The following is a 25157-nucleotide window of genomic DNA, read 5'->3' on the forward strand; positions in this document are numbered from 1 at the left end:
AAACTGAATATATATAATCAGGGGCTCTGTATTGGTTTGACATGGGTACTCTACATATGTGTTATGGTTGTATAGATCAGAGAAATTCCCGTCAGAACGTAAAGTTGGAGAGAATACTAAAAATAGAGAAAATAATTAAAAACATGTTTAGAGTATATTATATGTAAAAAATCTTATTCAGTTAAAACAAAACAAAACAAAACAAAAACCTGAAAGGCCTGAATTGATGGATTTGTTGGCAACAACACAAGCTACAGAAGTTTGAAGACCTAATATCAGATTCCCCACACCATTTGTCACCATTGTGACAAATACACCTGTAACCTCAAAGCTGTGGGGATGAAAAAAAAAAAAAAGAGGATTTCTGGGTTTGTTTTCCTTGCCCAAACAGTAAACATCACATTCACTGAGAGAGCCTGCCTCAAGGTCTGGCTATACAGACACTTGTATACTAACCCCATACAGATGCACAGCCACTCTGCCACTCATGCAAAGTATGTGAGATTGGGTATGCACAGGTGAACTTTCATCTTTTAGCGATCACCAAAAAACTGAAATATAGCAAAGATTTCATTATTTACATGATCATGGCATGTAGGACTTTATCAAGCCACAAATCAATAAGAACAATAAAAGTAACTTCTAATAACCATGAATGTATTTGTGATATAGTGTATTTATTTTGAATACTATAGCAGAGATCTCATTTATATCTAGTAACATAAAAATTGATCTAATAACAGGTCAGATTTTTAAAATCTTCTCACATATATTTCCTATTTACTCAATAATCACTGCGTCCTAAGATTAAAAGACACAATCAGTTCTCTGAATTGGTATTTAAATATTTTTATGCATGCTCATTAGCTGGAACTTATTGGCTGAAGTAAAATCTACAATCAGCATTCATGTGGAAACATCTTTAAAAAGCACTGTAACATTGGTTACAACATAGTAAAATGCTGGGATGCAGTATATTGAATTTCTTAGTCATTAAAATAGCGAATATTGTTTTGTGCTATGATGAACTATCAAAAGATAGTTTAAGTATATTTGAATTTAAAAATAATTTCAGTACAGTTAATAATAGGACTTTTAAGGCAATATAGGCAAATTACTGGTCGTATTTTAAAGAGCGTAATGGTATTTTTACTTTCAATTTTTTGAATTACAGAGATTTTAATATTCATAATAGCACTCAATTTTTGAAATATTTTCTCATGATACCCTTTGTATGCAACGTTTAATTAGCATGCTTTTAAATTTTTGTGCTAATACATGATGAAATGTATTATTTAGCTTTAAATGTAACATATAGTCCCTAAGGACACTTAAGACAGGCAAACAGATAAAAGTTTCTTCCCAATTTACATACAACTAGATGCTTTCTTTTTTGGTGATGAGCTTAAAGAAATATACCTGCAGCTACTTGACCTTTTTGGTGCCTTTGGTGTACTAGCAAATGTTCAACTAGTTTTTATGATCTTGTGTACCCTAGTATTGACAGTATCATCCATGAGATACATGAAGACTGGTGTTCTTTTTTTAAAAAATTAATTAATTAATACATTTATTAGTCATTATTATAGCAAATATTGTTTCCTTTTCCCTAGTCCCCTGATGGCAAAGGACTTCCTCCCCTTCTATATGACCCTAGCCTATCAGGTAATGTCAGTGATAAGAGCGTACTTTTGTAATGGAGCTGCAGAAAGCATGCATAGATCCCCTTTATTCCCTGCAGGATGTATTTTGACAGGCATCCTAGGCTGCTAAGGATGACCCAGACACATTTGCAAAGTTCTGTTTCCACTATGTCATGAGACAGCCATCCTTTAATCCGATAAAAACAGTGTTTTGTTTTGCTTGTTGTTGTTGTTCTGTTATTTTAATTGATGGCAAGTGTATGTTTGACCATAGTTGAAGAAATGTTATGGAAATAAAATTTACAAATCAGATAACATTCTTTTCCCTTACAGTTTTTATCTTAAACACACATAACCCTCATTAGTATATATGTTAGCATATAATGTTACTTCTAAATTAATAAACATAGAAAATACAAAAACAAAATAACATGGGAATGTTATCATTGTCACATATTATTTCAAATATGTAAATGTTCATGGTCACTTTCATTGCCTAGTTAAAATCATGAAATTATTGATGCAGCATAACAAAATAACAAATGACTTTTAAGTATACTTACATAAATAATTTTGCCAATTGAAAACTGTTCACGATAATGAAAATATCCATGATGACTTCATAATATCCATAAGACTAAAAGAATAAAAAGTTAAAGTGCAAAAGTTTCTTGTCTTTTTTTTAATTATTAACTAACAGAATTAAATATGCCAACTGTTTTAGAGACAAACTGGCTCAATGAAAGTCCACATATTATTCCTGCTAAAAATAAACCCAATCCGTGTGTGTGTGTACTTCCAATTTTCAGTGATCTCCAAAATACAGAAATGAAGTACAAAGAGCATTATTTACATGCTTGAGAAGCTACTTTATCTATCTATAAATCAACTATATATATATATATATATACTGAAATTTTCTTGAAATAAAATAAAACTAGGTAGAATTATTACAGCTTAGCAATGCTACACCATTTCACTAGACAAAAAGACCCTGATAAACAACTACAACACAGATTTCAGAGACAGTTCTAGGTTTGGCAAGAAAGGTTGTGAAAGGAATGAGAAATTCAAACTGTTTGGCCCTTCTACATTTCATTGCCAAAAAGAGAATGCTTTTCAATATATGAAGACAAACACGTTACAGGCAGAAAAGAAGTGTGGACAAGAACAACTCATGCTGTCCTCGTTTTCGGTTTTCTTTGGAGGATTAAAAATTCAAACCCAAACTTTGTTTTCAGCACCGAGAGTCTGGAAGCCTAAAAGTAAATAGTTGGGCTCTAATTAAGGCAAACCATGTTCCAATTAAAGGTAAAAATGGTTTCCATCCTTAGACTTGAAATATTTTCTAATAACAGAAATGGAAATAGTTCTGACCAGGTCTAATCTGTTAATATAAATTTAATTAAATTTATTGAAAGCCATTTATGTGAGTCAAAAGTTCAGCTGATCACTGAACTTTGGGTCCCAACTGCTAAACTTGGACACAATTTGGGGGAAAACAGCGCTGAGGAAAGAATTTAAATGACTTGGATGTGAGGAATGAGGCATTGTATCAAGTTTTTAAATGCTCAAATTACTTCATTGTGGTGCTGTTGCAAAATATCCAAGAGAGGAAAATGGGGTAATTTTCCAGAGAAGCAAGAGAGGTCTGTAATTTGAGGAGAGAAATTAGCTCTTAAAAACATGGAAAACCATTCTTTGAGAACTAAGTTAATTTTCAGATTCTAAGATTCTGTATGATCAGGTTCCTTTAGACTATAGACAACCTCCATCACTTTGTTGTCAGATTACCCAGAAGGCTAGCCTAACTGTTGCTAAATAAATCTGTCATTAATAATTATTCAGTGTAATTACACAGAAAATATTCAGTTTTATGGTTGGCACTTCAGGTAGTCAAGAGCTCTATATTATAAATCACCTTTTAAAGTTGTCACCACCAGATTCCATCTCATGACAAGTTTCCCTGGCTGACTTATGCATCTCCCGTGCTTACTAAACACATCTCCAAATGATGGCTTTGGGATTAAGATGCTATGGAAGCACAAGTGTAATGCAGTTGAGAGTACCAATTAAAATACCACTAATCATGAAATCGTCAGTGGAGAGAATAATTATCTGTCAATTTTATCTCTTAATAGACACATAGCTCTATGTAATGCAGGGCTAGATGCTGTTGAAAGATAATTTAAAGTCCAATCACCATGCCTTCATTTTTTTTAATATTTCGTAATGTGCCTTCTTGCATACATTTAATATTATATGCATCTTGGCTATAATTTTAAACATGCGTCTTGGATAGAACCTCATAACCTAAATCCAAATACAGACACATTTGCAATTGTATTTGTGAATTTACTACCTAGTTAGGAGGACTATTAATTCTACCCTTACTCTTCTCTAGATGAGACCTTGACGTTATGTGCTGGCATAAATACAGGAAATTTCTGAAAAACTATCTACTATGAAAAAAATTGCACATTTTAGAGTTTCCAAATATTTACATAACATTTTTGATCATCACAAGTACTATGTTTAACACTATTCAACAGTGTTTATTAACAACTTTGATTTTGTACACTTAATGTCCTAAAGGACATTTTAATTGAACATTTATTAAGCTATTCATTCCTTGGATGAATGTGTCCCAGCTAATTTGTGTCATTTCTTAGAGGGAAAGGGATGTGTCAGGAACTAGTATAAATTCAACATTTGGATAAGCAAGCAAATCAAATAAAGGAAGTACACAGAATTATTAGATGAAACTGTTAGGATAAAATATACTGTAGTTAGACACGGCTACACTAAAATAGCTAGAAATTTCTGTTCCTCTATCTGCCCCCTCACTAGAACAATTCTCTTTTTGAAATTCTTCTGTCTTTTCACTGAATAATCATCACTCAATAAGCATATTTTTGCTGAGAAACATGGTGTGCAGTGAAGACAGAAAAAGCGAGAGAGCACAATTTCTGCAGTCAAAGAGGCATAAACAATAAATAAAACATAGTTACACAGACATGGCAGAACTGTTTAGAACTGTTAAGCAGAATCTGAAAAAGCTGCAGAGGGTACAGAAGCGCTCTGTGGTTGGCTTCTTTATATACTGAAAATGTGTAAGAGAAATATGATGATATCACTCATTTGAAGAAAAGTTTTTCTTTGGTGGTGGTGAATATCATTAAATTATTCACAAAATATGTGAAAATTTTCAAATACCTAGAGAGGATGCAAACACATTGTCCACAAATGCTAGAAAATAATTAGTTCTTCATCAAAGCAATATATTCAAGAAGCCTACTCTTCACACATCCCTTTATATCTCAAACTAAGTTCTGTGGCAAGAATCAAAAATATCCTAGTTTTTTAGGCAAATAAAAACTTCCAATATTTCTTTGATACGTTATCAGATGATTCCCTAAAATGTACAAAAAGCTCACAAACCTTTGAGTCAGAATACCTCTGTTTCCTTGGTAATATATAAATAGAATAGCTTTGCTATGTCTGCATGCTACATGATAATTGTTTACAATATGCCAAATTCCTCCAGATGTAAGATAAATATTCCATTATTAAATATAAATGATTTCCTATTCAATGCCCATCATCTAAAATTTCCTGAAATGCGATTCTTGGCCTCACGTCACTGAAAATTTCGAGACATCAACCTCCTCCTAACCTTTCTCTTAATTGAAATTTTTGTTGTATGGGTCATCTTTTAGATCTTACGAAAGGATTACCTTTTTCTCCTGTCATGAGGAGTATCTGACCTTTCTGCTTTTCAGTAGAGAAACAGCTCTAGAATACCAGTTGTATCTTATATTTTACATGCATATGTTGCAAAGAATCTTTTTAAACCAATATTTCATCCTACTCTTGGTTTTGAAAACACTTTATATTTTTATGACTCTCAAAGATTGTATATTCATTTAGTTTCTTTTTAATTTATTTCTTTTTCATTAATTACAGCTTATTCACTTTGTATCCCAACTGTAGCCCCCTCCCTAGATCCCTCCCAATCTTACCCTCCCTCCCTCCCTTATGTCCTCCCATGCCCCTCTCCCAGCCCACAGATAGGGGAGGTCCTTCTCCCCTTCCCTCTGACCTAGCCTATCTGGTCTACTCACGCCTGGCTGCATTGTCTTCCTCTGTGGCCTGGTAAGGTTGTTCCCCCCTCAGGGAGGAGTGATCAAAGAGCTAGCCACCAAGTTCATGTCAGAGACAGTCCCTGTTTCCCTTACTACAGATTTCCATTTGGATACTGAGCTGCCATGGGCTACATCTGTGCAGGGGTTACAAGTTATCTCCATGAATGGTCCTTGGTTGGAATATCAGTCTCAGAAAATACTCCTGTGTCCAGCTTTTTTGGTTTTGTTGCTCTCCTTGTGGAGCTCCTGTTCCCTCCTTGTCTTTCTATCTCCCCCTTCATTTGTAAGATTCCCTGAACTCTGACTATAACTACACATCAAAACTGCTACAAAATATAACAATGTCTCAATAAAAATCTTATTTATATAGTTCTTCATAAAGTGATTATTCAAGATATTTTAATGAAATATATCTTTAGTGACCTCATACTTAATTACTGGAAATGAGTGCATGTTTTTCTTTGGAAATAAACATTATGTAATTCACTGATCAAGAACACCATAGATCATCCCGATCTCCAATTAGGAAAGACCCAGTGGAGACCAGGAAGGGGATTTGAATTCATTCCATGAGAGGAGCTCCTGGATTTCTCTGAGACCGAAAAATATGTTTACTGGGAAACATAGAATGCATAAGTGACTTCTAGATGAAAAAATACATATAAGATATGTAACAAATTTTACATTTTGTCTCTGAGTTATTTCTCGGACAAAAAGCCCATTCTTGAGAGAATAAAAAGACGTATCATATACTTTTTTAGTATTTTCTTATTTAATAGTTTTTTTTTATTATTTTGAAACCTTAATTATGGCAAAAAAAATTGTCTTTAGAAAGAAGAATGTTTTGAAAATATTTTTGAGCTAAAATAATTTGATATCTGAACATTTACCAGTCACAGACTGACACTGCAATTTTCAGAGATTTTACTCCAAACCTTTGAGGGAAGGGGTTGTTACCTGCAGTCTATGAATACATGGGGACAAAGGCATTAAACCTAACAAATAAGGAGGAGTTAATTGTAAGAATACTGGATAGAAGTATTTACCCACTGTTCCTCTAACTCCTGGACTGGTTCTTATTAAAGCCTAAAACACATGCATTTGAAAAGCTCTAATGTGTAAAAAGAGGTAAGAAGTGGTTATTGGGTTGTAAGAGAATTACAGCGTTTGAAAGAAAACGTAGTTGGATGTAGCACCTGAAACATAATACTAATATAACATATAACATATATAAAATATGCAGAAAATTAACTGCAAGATGTCACATATATATATATATATACACACACACATTACATAACATATTCATGCTTATAAAAACAGGAAGTTGCCAAAGAGATGTAGGAAGGGGAGATGGTGGACAAATGGCACAGTTTTAGTAAGGCACTTAAGCCTGGAGGTCTATGATGTAACTTGGTGACTATAGTTAATCAAGTGAAATGCATGTGATCTAAAAATTACATAGATCTGATAAAGCTAATCAATACTTATATATAAATGAAATGAACATTAATTAGGTTGGTTTAATCATTTTATATTAAGAAGTCACAGAAATATTACTGACAGGTAGATATACATTATACACATTGTTTTGTGACTGAAGAAGTGGCTCAGTCACTAAAGTGTTTGCCTATATGTATGAGGATCAGAGTCAAGATCTCTAGGACCCATTGAAAAGCAAGAGAATAATAGTTCAATGCTCTTTCCTGCTTTTTCTTCTAACAGATTTAGCATGTCTGTTTTCATGTTGAGGTCTTTGATCCACTTGGCTTTACTTTTATACAGGATGGTGAATATAGATCTATTTGCATTTTTTACATGTAGACATCCAGTTAGATCAGCACCATTTGATGAAGGTGCTGTGAATTTTTTTTTTTTTTCCCATTACATGGACTTGGCTTCTTTGTCAAAATCAGGTGTCCGTAGGTGTGTGGGTTTATTTGTATGTCTTCGATTCGATTCCATTGATCCTCCAGTCTGTTTCTATGCCATTACCATGCCGTTTTTATTACTGTTACTCTATAGTACAACTTGAGATCAGGGATGGAGATACCTCTAGAAGTTCTTTTACTATACAGGATTCTGTATAGTTATTCTGGGTTCTTTTGTTTTTCCATGTGAATATGAGAAATATTCTTTCAAGGTCATGAATAATTTTGTTGGTGTTTTGACGGGAATTGTTTTGAATCTGTAGATTGCTTTTGGTAACACAGCCATTTTTACTGTGTTAATCCTATCAGTCTATGAGCATGGGAGATCTTTAGAGCATAAGTAGAGAGGACCTAGACCTTTAGAGAATATGTAGAGAGGACCTAGACCCCTGCTCACATGTAGTATAAAGACAGCTCCGTCTCTCTGTGGGTTCCCTAGTAGGAGGAGAAGAAACAATCTCTGGCATGAACTCTGTTACCTGCTCCTTGATCACTTCTCCCTCGTGGGGCGAACTAACCAGCCCATAGAGGAAGAGGATCCAGGCAGTCATGAGTGGACCTGATAGGGTAAGGTCAGACAATAGGGAGGAGGACTTTCACTATCAGTGGACGAGGGAAGAAGAATAGTGAAGAAAGTGGGAGAAAGATTGGGGTGGGACCAGGAGGAGATGAGAGAGGGGTTACAACTGGGATACAAAGTGAATAAATTGTAAATATAATAATAATAACAATGATAATAATAAATGTATTTTCACCTAAAAAAAATAAAAAGAAAAGAAAAAGAAAAGCAAGGCAGACCAGTTCCTGTCTGTAATTCCAGTACAGGGCTAAGGGGCCCAGAAATCACAATCACTGGTACTTACATGTCAGTCATACTTGCTTGCTCTGGGTTCTGACTTAAATAGTAAGGTGGAGAACTCCTGAGAAAGACACCAGACATTGTCTCTGTCCTCCAGGATCAAGCATGAATGCATTGTTACTTGCAGACTCCTACACAAATACACAAAGAACACTACTCCATAGGATAATATTGAGAATGGATAAGAAACATTCTTTTCACAGATTCTCAAGAACAGAATGCATATATCTATGGCTACTTGCATTTGAACACAGATATAACACACACCCAATAAAATGCACTCCTCCCTATTTCTCTCATGCATAGTACACATTCACACAAGCCTTTCTAACAAGCTTCATATGTTAACTAGAAATTATCTTGGAGTCCTAATTTAACATATAAAATGACACCTCCATTGATTTTCAGTAGCATATTGTATTTAATCTACTGCAGCATCTTATCAGTCCATAACATAATCAATATAGCAGTTTTGTAGAAGATGGTTCACTTTCTTGTTTTGTTTTAGCCATCAGATTCCAACTTTGGAAGGCCACAGTTGAGTGGCTTGTGTGACTGGTGGCTGCTGTGTCACGGAGCCCTGAATTATAGGCTCAAAACCTGAGGTTCTTTTGCTTTAGTTTAAATAAATTGTTTAAGATGCTAGTTGGATAATGAAGGGAAATAAAAATCAGTGCCAGTCAAGAGTCTCAATAGGGACAAAAGCAGCTCTATTTTCAAGAAACAAAACAAAACGTAATTTTCTTTTTGGCTAAAGGCAAATGTTAATATAGGCATTTTCAACAACTTCAGTAGAAAACAGAAAGAAATAAACTCTGGTACACATAAGAAAGACCTCAATGAATTCTTTCGCAGTGTGAATGCTTAGAAAACCAAAAGTACAGCCTTGCTATTAGCATTAACTTTGTAACAAGAAAAGCCTGAGGAAGTCACAGAGCGTAGCAGCTCAGCAGACCAGTGGCGGAAAGAATGACGCCTTTCACATCATGCAGTACATTTCAAAACTGAAAACTGACAATCGGTGAGAGTAGAGAACAGCAGGGCAGATAATAATTGGGGACTTCATTGCATGCTAATGACTAAGCCACTGCAACAGCAAAAGTATTTAAGGAAGGCAGAAACCCGATCGATCATTATAGGTTTATTTTTAACAGGCTAGTTCTTTTCATAGGATCCTAAATTGAATTCTAACACAGTTCTCTGTTTCTGCAGAACACATGCTGTGCCACTGTGTGCCAGTGGATAACATACACCCATGAAAGTTTGCATTCACATGCTTAATTTTTCCTTCCTTAATAGTTTACTTGGACTGTTGAGGATCAAAAGAGAAATATAAAGGAAGGGAAAAATAAAATTTCTAAAAAGCGTTTCTTCTCCTGGATGTAAATAGCAAACAAACAAACAAACAAAAAATACAAAGTTACATTTTGATCCTTCTTTTTGGTTGCCGACCAAATTGGATTTCTGCAAATCTTTATGCTATCTGACACTAAATTGGGGGGAGGGGTGTCTAAGAAAGAAGGTCCTCACTTACTGTCTCTTTTTCTCTTTGGAATTATTTTATAATATTGATTTATTTATATATGTGAGTGAGGTGGACAGGTATGAGGGCAAGCATGTGAAAGTCAGGACAACTTGTAGTTGCCTTGTCTCTTCTGAAATTTAGGGATCAGAAAGGTTCTCAGGCTTGACAGCAGGGGCTATAAAAGGCTCAATCATCTCCTTGTCCCTATAATTGTCTTTTTCTTTTTCTTTCTTTCTTTCTTTTTTCTTTATTTTTAAGGATTTGAGTTCAGATTGCAGAATTGGTAGAAAGGTTAAGAGCATCTGTTCCTCTTGCAGAGGGCCTGGGTTCAAACTCCAGCACCCAGATGTTACCTAACTCAGTTTGTAAATCTAGTACTAGGGTATCTGACTATTCCTGTAACCTTTCTGGGCACAAGGCATGCACATGGTACCCATACATGTATGCAAAGAACTCACACACATAAAATAAGGTATGGAAATATAAATTTCATTTTAAAAAATAATGATGTGATTTTCAAGATTATACAGATTAAGTGAAGAACACAGTGTTCTAGAACACATGACCTTGCAGGTGGCCCTTACCAAAGTTTAGGGGAAAGACACTAGATAGGAAAAAAACATTTTACTAATGGAATTAATTTACTAGTGAAATGAATTTATTTATGTTATGTTCCTGATTCAGTCTGAGATACCCTCAAGGGAGACAGAAATAAAAGATGGGAGTCTCATTTTTAATCTTGCTCCAGAAGCATTTTCATATGCCATGATAAAATTGCTCCTTCTGAGCCTTACCAAGGTTGAGAAATGATGCTTGTAATCTACATGTTTGACAAAACATCAATACTTAGATGATAGACACTGTGTTGTAAATATGTAGTATCTATCAGCAATTTATATATTTAATATGTTTTTCAGAAAATAATATATATGTTTCTTTAAAAAAGTATTCATTCCAGGGTCATGGAAACATAGGTAGCCAAAATTTAATAACTGCAGAATTTTTGGTGTTATAAAATCATAATTTAAAAACAAAACCACCAACTTGGAAATTTTTGTGTGAAAAGATTTAAAAAAATATATTTAGAATGTATTCAGTTAGTTGGATTCTTCTGAATGGCTAGAGATTAAAGGGGAAGGAAATGCTCTCTTTGTTGCAAGACTTCTACACACATTCTTATACTCACATATGCTTTTTCTTTCAAACTCTTTTTTTCCTGACCATTTTATTGAAATGTACTCTTGTTTCTGATTTTACTGAAAAATTACTGCACTTGAGATTAGTGCTTGTGAAAAGATAACTACTCACCTTCATGTCCGTGTGTGTGTGTGTGTGTGTGTGTGTGTGTGTGTGTAATATCTATCTATCTATCATCATTGTTAAAAACTCAAACACCCAAACAACATGCTATGGAGTCATCTCCATGTTGTAGGTCAATAACAAGAGCAGTTTCAGGAAAGTTCACTGACTTATGGCATTAATAGATAAGAAAAATAACCATCGAGAGTGAAGGGTTTTGAATTTTTCAATCTGTAGTCACTGTTCTAAAGAAAGACCACGGCCTTTACAACTGTGAAGTAACTCCATCCCTCATAAAGAGCTGCTTTATATCCGAGTATCACAAAATAATATGTTGTGCTCACTGAGTACAAAGAAAATCTTTCAAATTCTTTAAAAATTGGTCATAAAGTAGAATCGCTTATGCAAAAACATATCACATGGTTTTCAATAACATCTTTAGCAAAGTATGTTATTCTTGTTGAACATCGTTATTTTCCCATTTCACACTTCACAAGGCTTCTGCTCTGCTCAAGATTCTCAAGAGTAACCTAACAGAATTGCCTGGTGTATAGAAACATGCGATAAATAGCTGACAGCAGATACAAGACTTGGTTGTGACCTCAATTTGTTCTCTACAGATTGGACAAAGTTGAAGAAAGAATTTAGCCCTCCTATTCTTTATGCTCTGTTAATTGTGGATAATCTCAGAATCTGTGGAAAAATAATGAGATGTATGTGTAACTTTTTCTGATGTACGTTCGTTCACATTTCATAGCTGTCCTTCATCAGCTGGTTAATTCTTTCCAAAGATACAGGTGACAGGTGAAATATATTTTTCTATGTACTTGGCTTATTTTTTTTATTTAAGAAATATTTGAAAAATATTTTCTATTTATACCCAGAAATCACATCTGTGATGCGGACAATGGTATATGTTAAAGTCACTCTGAGTCATATTTCACCATCATATGTCACTGTCAACATTGATGAGCAGGTAGTTTACCAGCCTCATCCTTGTTCAGGATAGAACCACTATGCCAAAGCTACACCAGATCACTCTCTCTGTACCCGTGGGAGGATTTCTTATTTTCCCCAAAACAGAGGGAATCAATGACATTGCTATGTATGGAAGAGTAGATTCATGATTCTGTTTTTCTCTTTGAAAAGCAAGAAAGAAAAGAAAAGAAAGAAATCTTTAATGAAAAGTATAAGAAGTAATTATTATATTTGTTTTTGTTTTGTTTTGTTTTCAATGCAGTTTATTCAGGAACCTTGAACAATCCTCGGACCCCGGGGAAAGCCAGCCCACAGCTTAACTAGCCTCTGGGTAGCCAACCCCAGAGTGCCACGTGGGCAATGCAGATAGGTCCACATACATGGAAGCAAGCCAGATCCTCGGCCTTAGTCAAATGTGGAATTGTTCGTGACAGAGAGCACTCATCATCGGGAAGGTGGAAGGCGGAAACCAGCTCCATCTTTAAGGCGCGGCATTCCGCAGCTCTCTACAGTAATTATTATATTTGTTAACTAACTGTGCTAAACTTGATAAGCTCTCCAGCTGGCATAAGCGAAGAGTACTTTCAAATGCTTGAAGTGTTCAAGACGAAATGCCCCAGTATAGTGCAGAACATACTCCCTCCCCATCAGGTGACTAGAGCTGCGAAGCAGTCAGGACCTGGAGACGACAAGAAACACATTTTGCTTTTGGATATAAAGAAACGTGTCCTAGAAAATTTCTGCAGTATTTGTTACCACATAGCTGCAAGTGATGCTTTTCCACTCATGTTTATAAGGCCTTAATTGAAATATGAATGGCTATAGGTGAAACAGTCCTAACATAAAGTGCAACCTAATCAACATTAGTGACACTTTCATCTATCATAATAAAAACTGAATTGTTTCCCGTTGATTCTTTACTGGGGAATTTGTATTCTGAGGCCCTGGGCATGAAAATGATTTTGTCACTCAAAATAAACAGTCTAGCTCCAAATGTGGTCATTTTAGGTAAGGAAAGGAAAGAATTATAAAGTTATAAATATTATATGTCAAATACAATGTGGATAGAAACTCATATTCTTTAAATACAACATTTTTAACATTTCTTAGTATGATAAAACGTAACAATTTCTTTGTACTACACAGATATTACATTTACCCCAAATGTTGTTACAATTGATTTGTTATAAAGAGAATCTGAACTGTAGGGTTTCAAATTGCATATTTAATTTTAAGAAAATTTTAAATTTTGTTTTGTGATAGTAGTTTAAAGGGATTTTCTTGAAAATTTTAAATATTGGACTAGAAAACATCAACAGAGAGACATGATGAGAGAATGTTTTTTTATTTATATATTTATTTATTACAATTTATCCACTTTGTATTCCTGCTGCAGCTCCTCCCTCTTCTCCTTCAATGCCCTTTCCCTGATAGGGAAGTACCTCCTCCCCTTCTATCTGACCCTGACTTATCAGGTCTCACCAAGGCTGGCTGTATTGTTTTCCTCTGTGGCCAGGCAAGGCTGCACTCCCCAGAAAAAAAGGTGATCAAAGAGCTGGCCACTGAGTCCATGTCAGAGACAGACCCTGTATTCCTTACTAGGAAACCAACTTGGAATCCGAGCCCCCTATGGGCTTCCCAAAACAGGGGTCTAGATCCTCTCCATACATGGTCCTAAGTTGGAATATCAATCTCTGCAGAGACCCCTGCGCCCAGGTATTTTGGCTCTGTTATTCTTTGCAGAGTTCCTGTCCCCTCCAGGTCTTTTTATCTCCCCCTTCTTCCGTAAGGATTCTGGCACTCTGTCCAAACTTTAGCTCTGAGTCTCAGTATCTCCTGCAATGCCCTGGTGGGTACAATTTTCAGAGGTCCTCTGTGGAAGGCTCCTGTCCTGTTCCTTGTCTTCTCCAACTTCCAATGTCTATCCTGTTTGCCCTTTTGAATGCAGATTAAGCATCTTCCCTAAGGACCTCTTTGTTGTTTAACTTCTTTAGGAACATAGGTTTTAGTATGTTTATGCTATATTACATGGCTAATATCCATTTATAAGTGAGTATATATCATGTGTGTCGTTTTGCTCCTGGGTTACCTCACTCAGAATTATCTTTTCTATTTTAACCATTTGCCTAATAAATTAATGATTTCCTCGTTTTTTTTCTCCATAATTTTATTTTTCTTATTAGTTACATTTTGTTAATTCTGTATCCCAGCTGTATCCCTCATTCCCTCCCCAATCCCACCCTCCCTCCTTCATCTCCTCCCTGCCCCTTTCCAAGACCACTAATAGGGGAGGACCTCCTCCCCTTTCATATGACTCCCTTTTGTCAGGTGTTTTCAGGACTGTAGCATTCCATTATGTAAATGTACCACAATTTCTGTATCCATTCCTCTGTTGAGCAACATCTGGGTTGTTTCCAGATTCTGGCTATTTCAAATAAAGCTGTTATGAACATAGTTGAGCAAAAGTCCTTATTGAATGGTGGGGCAAATTTTGGGTATATGCCCAGGAGTTGTATAACTGGATCTTGAGGAAGCACTATTCCTAATTTTCTGAGAAAGCGCTGGATTGATTTCCAAAGTGGTTGTACAAGTTTACATTCTCACCAGCAATGGAGGAGGGTTCCCCTTTCTCTACAATCTCTCCAGCATGCATCATCCCTTGAGTTTTTGATCTTAGCCATTCTGATGGGTGTGAGGTGAAATCTCAGAGTTGTTTTGATTTGCATTTCTGGAATGACTAAGGATGTTGAGTGTTTCTTTAAGAATCATATATCTGATTGGCCTGCTCTTTGATCACCTCCCCCTGGGGGGGAGCAGCCTTACCAGGCCATAGTAGAGGACAATGCAGCCACTTTTGATGTGAACTGATAGACTAAGATCAGAAAGGAGAGGAGAACCTCCCCTATCAGTGGACTTGGGGAGTGGCATGCATGCAGAGGGAGGAGGGAGGGTGGGATTGGGAGAGGAGGAGGGAGGGGCTTATGGGGGGATGCAGAATGAATAAAGTGTAATTGATGAAAAATTTTTAAAAAAGGGAAAAAAATAAAAATTTTAAAAAAAGAATCATATATTTGCTAAAAAGTATTGCAATTGTCTCAATGGGAATGGTGTTTTAAAAAAATGAAAAGGCTTTATGTGATATGTACCATAGTTAATAAATCAATCTTGTAAAAAATAAACACAGGCCTCAGAGACAAAGAAAGACATAAAATATCTTAGTTTGATTTTGTGAATGTTGTTGTACATGAAGTAGTATAGTGTATATTAAATTACCTTATCTTATTGAATTATTGAATTAAGAATGTTTCAATATAAATGTATACGAATTCTTTTAAGTAGATATACTTAGAAAAGATTTATTTTTATTATCACTAAAATGGATTTTTTTCTTGTGGATAATAAAAATTTAATTTTAACATAAAATCAAAATTTTTTTTTCAATGCAGTTTATTCAGGAACATTGAACAATCCTCGGACCCCGGGGAAAGCCAGCCCACAGCTTAAATAGCCTCTGGGTAGCCAACCCAGGCGTGCCACGGGGGCAATGCAGATAGGTCCACATACATGGAAGCAAGCCAAATCCTCGGCCTTAGCCAAATGTGGAATTGTTCGTGACAGAGAGCACTCACCATCGGGAAGGTGGAAGGCGGAAACCAGCTCCATCTTTAAGGCATAGCATTCCGCAGCTCTCTACAGTTCCCCCTTTTTGTTTTAGACGCATCAGGCAAGACATAAAATCAAATTTAAAATCACCTCATTTATAATTGTTACATTTTCTCAATACCTGTAGTACAATATAACAATTAAATAAGTCTTTTTTTTTTTTTTTTTTACAAAATCAAACCCCTTAGAACATTGCCTTGTTGTATAGATTGCTGTGAATTCAGTTGTTAACATTTCTGTGTTATGTTAGGCACCCTAGAAGTGCAGACTCTAGGAAGTTTATTTTTCAAGCCCCTTGACAAAATTGAAAGGAAAATCCTTTTAACAGAAAAGGAAAACATAGGGTTACAAGTAGCATTATGTAATGACCTGCATACACTTGAACATGCCCGGGGGAGGGGGGCTATATCTTCCTCTAATAGATTGCAAAAGGCTCACTTTAACAGAGAAATAATGGGACCCTTTTTAGAGAACATTTATTTACTAAGTTCTTGTGGGTGAAAGTTAGCAATGTAAATCTGAACAAGACTCTTTGGCCTCTCAACAGATAAAAAAAATCTGCATATGAATGCTCTTTGTTTTATTGATTCCTGTAAAACTTCGCCCTGGTGATCTAACACTACAAAGCATCTTTACCCTAAATTTCTATACAGCTTCATGGAAATCCACTCTGTATATGCATCACAGGCATCGTTAATTAAAACTTGAGTATCTTTGCTTTCCTCATATCTCTGAAAGGATAATGTGTGAGCCTAAATCACAGCCACAGCCTTCTTGCTGCAGCAAGGAAAAGGGAGCCTATTTGTATTAATGCCAGGTAGTTCAGTAAGATTTGTTTTCTAAGATATACAACAACATGAAGGCTGTGCTATTTGTTGACTACTAAATATGGATTTTCTGTTTGTTTCATTGTTGTTGTTTTTTCCCCCCCTTTCTGCAAGACAGCCTATAAAAATAGGATCATTGGAAGAAAGCTACTGGCAAAATAAACTAAAAGTACTTAAGGCATCTCTACAGATCCCTGGCTAAATAATTTTATGCAAGTAAGATAACTGGCAGCACAAGTGTGAACAATGTTTACAGAACATTTCTATGTCAGATGTAAAGATGCCTGTATCTGCATTGAAATTTTGAACATCATAAATGAAGTATGAAATTGTGAAGATAAATTATTTTTGAGGGGTAAAGTTTTTTGGGTTTTTTTGTAGAATGATTCAAAATATATCATATACCAAGAGTATGTACATATGTGGTGTTTTCTAGAGCAGATTTATTTTGTGTAACTTTGTTTATTATACCTTTTGTCAGATACTAAAAAATTGTTTATTTTGACTCATAGAACCAGTGGTCCTTGAGCAAGACAACTAAAGAACTACACCTTATTTAAACTTTTAAACTTTCCATGACTGTATTTAAATTCCATTAGACACATACAGTTGATCAGCAGCGGTTACTTCCTGAATTCCCTGAGGGCATAAAGGTGCCCTCATAGTTGCTTGAATCTATAACATAAAAATAATCAACATTTGCATATTATTATTCAGATACACCTGTACCCTTCATACATTTCTAGATTCCATACAACATTCAAGATTACACACATTCTGAGTAAATAATTGTTATGGTGCTTGATATCTATCTATCTATCTATCTATCCATATGTATCACAGGAAAACACAGTTTGTATATGTAGCCAACATCTACTTTTGAGGGGGTAAATTTTGAGGTTGTACTTGAATTAAATTTATTTTTATTTTCTCTCTCTCTATTTCTGTGTGTGTGTGTGTGTGTGTGTGTGTGTGTGTGCATCCTCATGAATGTGACCAAGCTTTTTTTTACATATCATACAAGTAAAGGCCAAAGGACATCTTTCAGAAGTTGGTTTTTCCTTCCTTTGCTAGTATCCAAGACTTGAAATTAGTTCCTCAGTCATGAGCTGCCACTCCTTCTCTCTCTCTCTTTCTTTATTTCTTTCTTTCTTTCATTTCTTTTTTTCACAAAGAACCATCTTGCAGGCCTTGAAATACCTTTTATGTATGTAAAGTAGAATCCCTTTACTTCATTTATTTTTACTTGGAGAATACATTTTAAATGATTACACTGAAAGCATATATATATGTATACATAGGAAAATGCTCGATCATTGTATGTTGGGGTTATGGGAGATTGTTTTAAAAAGTTTAATAGCTATGTAATACATATTTGCTGAACAAATCAATGGACAATTTGTAATGTAAGTTGACTTGTAAGGCTATTCATCACAGTGTCCACTCATGATCATTATTAGACCACACTGCATATGTAAGATAATAAACACCAAACAACCTACACTTTTTTGTGACAGTTATGACAGCTAAACAATAAGAGAGATTGAGATGAATATCTGGACTCCAAATACAAGATATGGCAATGAGAAAGGAAACAAACAAAAATAAAAACATGTTTTACAGATTACTGAAAACTAGTATTTTCACTCTCTCCAATAAATTCTTTTCAAACAAAAGGAAAAGCTTTATAATAGAAGAATGTGTCAAACAATCCTAAGCTATTAATCACTGAGCATTGAACCAGATGCAATAAACAACTTCCTCACAAGGAGCCTTTGGATCTATTCATTGTTCTGAGGGGTCGCATAGGGAATAGATGCAGAAGCTATATTAAGTGGCTTACTCTTGTTTTCTTAAGGTCTTTCATATAAGAAATCTCAGGAAGACATACAGAACATTCGATGAAATTGCTCATAGAAGTTATACCATTTTCATAGACTTTTCCCTTCTATATGCTCTGTTGGCTAAACCTGTGGCACGAATCAATTTAAAATCTTTATTTTAATTATTTCTCTGCTAGGGATTTTACTCTACAGTCCAGGCCAGCCTGGAACTTGTGCATCCCTGGCTGGTCTGAAACTCACAGAGCTTCTACTTCTCAGGTGTTGCAAGATTACAAGTGTGAGGCAGTACATTTGGCTTCTTTTAACACTGAGATTGTGTCACATTTCATTGTTGTTGTTGCGCAACAGCTAAACATTGCATTCCACCTTTTTTTGTAAGCACTTGTAACTATTATTGAGATAATTAAAGTCAGTTTTAACTCTTTTATATTAAAGTACCATTCTGTACGTATCTGTGATACTATTAATGAAATATGTGGAAGCATACAGTGGATGTGCAAAATGTAAAATAAAACTTAATTACTGCTAGACATCATTTTGACAAAAACAGTTTACTATACTGCTGAGAAATAATTACTATTTTGAGGTTTAAACAGGCTTAAAATTCTTGACTTAAAGTGTACTTCACATATGTAGACAAAACAAAACTACCTGTAAGAGGATGTGTTTCCTTACAGCAACACATACGATTATTTTGAATAGTGGATACTTAAACAATAAAACGTGTATGCATTTAGAAATTGGAATCACAAACAAAAATAGAAGTGCTTTCAAAACAGAAAATATGCATTGCCTTGAGAATAACTACTACATCCTAGAAACATGCTTTTCTCTTGAAAGCACACATAACTTATTTTAGAGGAAAGATGAATTTCAGTGTCTTGAGAAAAATGATCCTTGGCCTAGTTATAGTGCATCAAAATGAACATACTGTGGAAAATACCATAAGTTGAAGATAGCATAAATTAAAAAACAAGCATTTTGTACATTAAGTTAAAATACATCAAAGATGACCAAATAAGCCAACTGTAAAATGTAGCCTATTTGTCCCTCTTGAAGGTTTGCCTGGGACAGACACTACCCATTATCTTCAAAGAATATTTCATTTCATATATTGGTGATATTGGGAAGGACTGCAAAACACAGAATACACAGCATGTTTTTTATGGATGATTATTTTCAGAAGTTAAAATATTTAAAGTCAGGTATTAAATCTATTATCTTCCTGTTAATTCCACCATGTTTTCAAAAGAGTAAGATTCATTAATCAATAAATTATTACATTTCTCTATTCTCTACCATTAAACTATCTTTTGCTTAAAGATAAGAGTTCTAGCTTATCGTCAGTTTATATAGGACAGTTTATGAGCACAAATTACAGGGGAAAGGAACACATGGTTGTATGTAATATATGTGTTTTTAAACACGTGGAATATAATGTTCATACATGAGATATAGTTATAATTATAAAACCAGAAGTTGGTTCTAGTCCCTCAGTCATAAATTTTAGAGATTCTTCTAATTCTTTACACTAGATGAAATATTAAAATAATGAGGACAGAAGTAATTTGGAATGTTAAGTAAATGTAACACACTATTATAAATAATTAGACAAAGTCCTTGAAGTGAACTTTTTCTCTTTTTTCTTTTTATTTGAATATTCTTAAAGTTTTGAATGCTGTAGAAATTTGTATATTTCATAAATCTATTTCCACAGTCATATTCCCAGGCATAACTAAGCTTACGCCCATTCAAAGGATTTTATGATCCCTCATTATGTAACGAAAGTGCCTGATGACTGAATTAGACTTCTGGTAAGAGGTTTTGCACCCATGGTCTTAAAACATGAGCTGCCTCAGCACCATGAATGCCCTGTTTATAGTCTTATGTATTGGCTGTGCCAGTTCCTTCTCATTTATTTGTTCATTGTTTCTTCATTACAGATTCTGCTTTTATGGTGATCCCTGGAGTGAAGAACCTTGTAAATCTGTACAGCATCAGACTGCTCACCAAGCTCTGTTAAATTACACTTTGCAGCCAGGAGATTGATTTGTTAAGACTCTTTTTGTAAATCTTTTCAGATATAGTTTTTCTTTTTAGTTTTTTTCTCTCAGAAGAATAGCTTTGTAAAAATTGAAAGAAATTTACAAGTACTTATTTTGCTTTTCTCATGATACTGAAGAAAATTTTTTTAATACTGCATATATGACTTGTTTTCTGTTTACATGTGACAGAGAAGAGAGCATAAATTCAGTTTGCAAATTTTATTTTCAACACTGTCTTGGGGTTTTCTATTCTCTGATAGACATTTAATACTGGAGATAGCTTCCTGATTTAAACTAAATGATTGTGCAGTATTTCCTGGTCTATAGCCTCATTTTTTGTGGCACAGACTGTTACCTTAGATTACAAATCTGGGCCTGGAAAGATGGCTCAGCCATTAAGAACATGTACTCCTCTTGCAGAACTCTTGAGTTTCTCAACTGCCTACAACTCAATTTTTCATCATCAAGTTTAGGGAATCCAACACCTTCTTCTGACATCCATGGCTACTGTGTGTCCTTGAATCTATAAACACACATACAGACACACACACAAACATCACATATTTAAAACTAAGAAGGTTAAAATCCAAAGTAAAATAAATTACATATTAAACAAAAATACTGATCATAAGTTATGTGTCCAATAAATACTATTTATCTGCTTGATATATATCAGTGAATAAAGATGATGTTAAATTGTCTGAGAATGAATATAAATAATATTTGAAAACGATAAATTTCAGAAGAAAAACAAGAGCACACCAGGGTACAGGATAAATGTAAAAATAGTGGCATGATTTTTCAAAATCAGGGTTGGGGCAAGTCATATTGAGAGGCTTAAATCTGAATAACAATTTCGAATACTTGAAGGAGTTTTTGGGAGGGAGCAAGGTCCAAACTGAAAGAAAAGAAAGAAAAAGGGAAAGGACTGTGACTGAAGAGTCTAGGCAAGGCTTATGTTAGAGTTAGGTAAGCAAGGAGGCTGGAGAAAAATGAGAATCAGGTGAGAAAAACAAAGCGAGGTGATTAAAGGGAACTTCATTGTGAAATATGGCAACAAAACTCCACATAGCACTGACAATATAGATAACACAATTAAGAATTGTTTAATTAAACCTCAAGATTTTTAGTTTGATAATGGAACACAGAGGATTTTACTACTGTGTGTACAATGTTATAGGGCAATGTTAAAGGGCATTTGTAGTCTATTATTCATTTTGGGGAAATTTTAGAATAAAAGTTTGTTTTAGATTCCCCTTGCCCCTTTCTTGATGGGACTGTCTTGCTGGGCCACAGGGGAGGAGGGCAAGCTCAGACCTCAAGCAACTCAATGGGCTGGGCTGGATGGGAAAGGGAGCTCCCTTTTTCTGAGGAGAGGAATAGGGGGAGGGGCATGGATGAAGGGTGGAACTGGCAGGGGAGGAGGGGAAAGGGGTTATAAGGATGTAAATTGAATAAAATAAATAAGTGAGGAAAAATAACAAAAAAGTTTGTTACATTGTTAATTTGATTTACTATAACAAAAGATCAATTATTCTCTTTTTGTTTTTTTTAATTTATTAATTTCTTTACAATGAAAATCTACACTTGAAATTGGTAGTAATTATAATTGTGAAAAGGATCCATAATTGAATAATAAGCATGGATGAATCTCACTGAATATATATGAAAGCTATAATGCATGGATATATTGACTTAATTAAAATATAGCAAAGCATATTAAAGTATAAAGCTGAATTATCCCTTTATAAAGGTAACCACAATAATATGCTTCTTTTCAGGTGTCTTTTCTTGTATTTCAGCTGCGGTGCCGTAAGCAATGATGATTAAAATTTTATTGATATCAGAGAAATAAGAATTCATTGAAAGATTTTCAGTGATAGATCAACAAGAGTGATTGCAATTTCTTATTTCTTAAGTAAATTTTATAAGTAGAGTTGTTTGAATTTCACTGTGTGTGTGCGCATGCGCAGGCGTGTGCGTGTGTGTGTGTATAAATGCATACACATTTCTATTTGTTTATGTGCACCTGTGAGTGTGGTGTGTGTATCCACGTGTGTGCAGATGCACAGTTCTTTGCATACTTATGCTGAGGAAATAACAATCCACAGAGGACTTTTTTTTTTAATTTTTATTTATTAGTAGTTACATTTTATTAACTCTGTATCCCAGCTGTATCCCACTCCCTCATTCCCTCCCAATCCTACCCTCCTTCCCTCATCTCCTCCCTGCCCCTTTCAAAGTCCACTGATTGGAGAGGACCACCTCCCCTTTCATCTGACCCTGTTTTATCAGGTATCTTCAGGACTGGCTGCAAAGCCCTCCTCTGTGGCCCAGCAGGACTGCTCCTCCCTTGTGGGGTGGGGAGGTCAAAGAGCCTGACATTGAGTTCCTGTCAGAAATAGTCTCTGTTCCCCTTACTATGGGAAACCAATTGGTTACTGAGCCAATACGGGCTACATCCTAGCAGAGGTTCTAGGTTTTATCCATACATGGTCCTTGGTGGAGTGTCAGTCTCTACCTAGCAGTGTATCAAAGCAGATACTAAGACTCATAACCAAACCTTCTACAGAGTGCAGGGAATCATATGAAAGAACAGGGAGTTAGTATGACGTGGAAAGGATAAGAGCTCCACAAGGACCAAATATATATGGGCGCAGGGGTCTTTTATGAGACTGACACTCCACAGGAGGACTTTATGATTCCTGTGCTACTCCTCACCTTTTAACTATGAATCTCTTACTGAGCCTAGAGACAGACTTGAAGCTAGCAAGCCCCAGTGATGTTCTCATCAGTCCTTCACAATACTGATGCTATAGGTTTGTGTATAGCTGTGGTATAGCAGTCCATGGAATTAATTTTTTTCTCTCCAGGTAAGAGGGGAAAGACCCAAGAGTCTCAGAAAACAAAAGTACTTCACTGTCAAGGAAAGCTGAAACATTCAAGACTCTCTAGAGCACATGCTCTATGTGATGGGGGCAGCAAACTACTGCAGGAAACTCACCATGCTTGCAGCCTGAAGTAGGTTCATGCAGAGAGATGTAGGCAACTTTCGCAAGTCGCTTCTTGTATTGGGGTGGCCTTTTGTTGATTTCATTCTTGCTCCAGCAAGTACCCCTTTAGGCAGACAATTGTAAGTAAGACTAACATAAATCGCTAGTTCTGGATTTTGGTAGGCTGGTTTCATTAGTCTGTCACGAGCCTCAGCTTTTTCTCTCTCAGGAATTTCTGTGTAGCTGTGTAGCTATCAATTGTCTTCATTATAAATTAATATATATTATGCACTCTATATGTACACCCAATGTGTACTGCAGCGTAACTGCATCATTTAACTACTCAGATATGTAATAATCATTTTCTTCAAATCTGCTTCATCTAATATTCATATTCATAAACAGGACAAGAAGGACAAACTACATGAAACCTACTAATTATACCACTGGAACCCACCATTGAGCTATGTAACTCAGTTTTTTTTTTTTTTTTCCAAAACATGCCTATTATCTCTAGAAATAAAACTCAGAAATGCTATGCTGATTCCCAAATACCAACATCAAACATACGTCAAAACCTGAAAACCTGCCTTGAAAACCCATGTATCAGATAAAATTAACCTGGACATTTTACATAGCTATTCTGCATTCCACTATCAATCTGGAATCAACCCATAAAATCATCAAAATGGCTTACCAATAGAAAGCTGAGAGGGCAAGTGATAAAATACAATCATCAAAATGGCTTACCAATAGAAAGCTGAGAGGGCAAGTGATAAAATATATTTTTTTACAAGTAGAGTACTTGTCAGTTCCAAGACCTACAAGCCCTATGGTAATTCAACATCAGCTTTCAAAATTAATCCCAAATAAATGACATGCCACTCTGTGATTGTACAGCACTCATTCTTACAAGGTTTTACACGAGAAACAAATCCCTCTGAATAAATGATGCATAATTCAAATATCCTTATCATAGAAATTCTTAAATGTATCTAATTTTGAATTTTTATGAATGCTCAGAGAAGAAATATGAAAACAGACCTGCTAAAAACTGTATTTTGGTTTAATGCACAAAGCTTCTATTAGTGTTAATGGGAGTTAAACACATAAATCCATTGTGCATCAATAGAAGAGCGGAAGCTGTAATGTATAAAATGAAGGAATTAAATCATTATGAGTAATTCTTTGGCACACAACCTCCGCTAAGTTCGATCAAGAACATAGTCTGACTTTTTGAAATGGCACTTAAAAAGGTTTTACACCCTAATTGAACAGCCATTCGCAGGCTTATTTTTTACTTAGATCTCCTCTAATATCTGAGATGTAGAGTTTTTAAAATAGGATCCTGGACGGTAAAAGCAGTAATTTCTCATCAGAGAATATTTAATAAGTGTAAGCTATT

The 25157-nt window shown here is 35.1% G+C and overlaps 1 long non-coding RNA gene across 1 annotated transcript; it reads right to left on the minus strand.

Annotated features, from left to right (window-relative positions):
• Positions 1–457: 457 nt before the first annotated feature.
• LOC132648587 (uncharacterized) lies at positions 458–24897 on the minus strand. The gene is made up of 5 exons (XR_009587017.1): positions 24797–24897; positions 23764–23876; positions 8583–8709; positions 2207–2280; positions 458–551 (listed from the first exon to the last, which is right to left on the minus strand). It is a non-coding gene; the product is annotated as an uncharacterized LOC132648587 (long non-coding RNA).
• Between the last annotated feature and the right edge of the window lie 260 nt (positions 24898–25157).

Source organism: Meriones unguiculatus, chromosome 17 (assembly GCF_030254825.1).
Source record: "Meriones unguiculatus strain TT.TT164.6M chromosome 17, Bangor_MerUng_6.1, whole genome shotgun sequence".
Lineage (NCBI taxonomy): Eukaryota > Metazoa > Chordata > Mammalia > Rodentia > Muridae > Meriones > Meriones unguiculatus.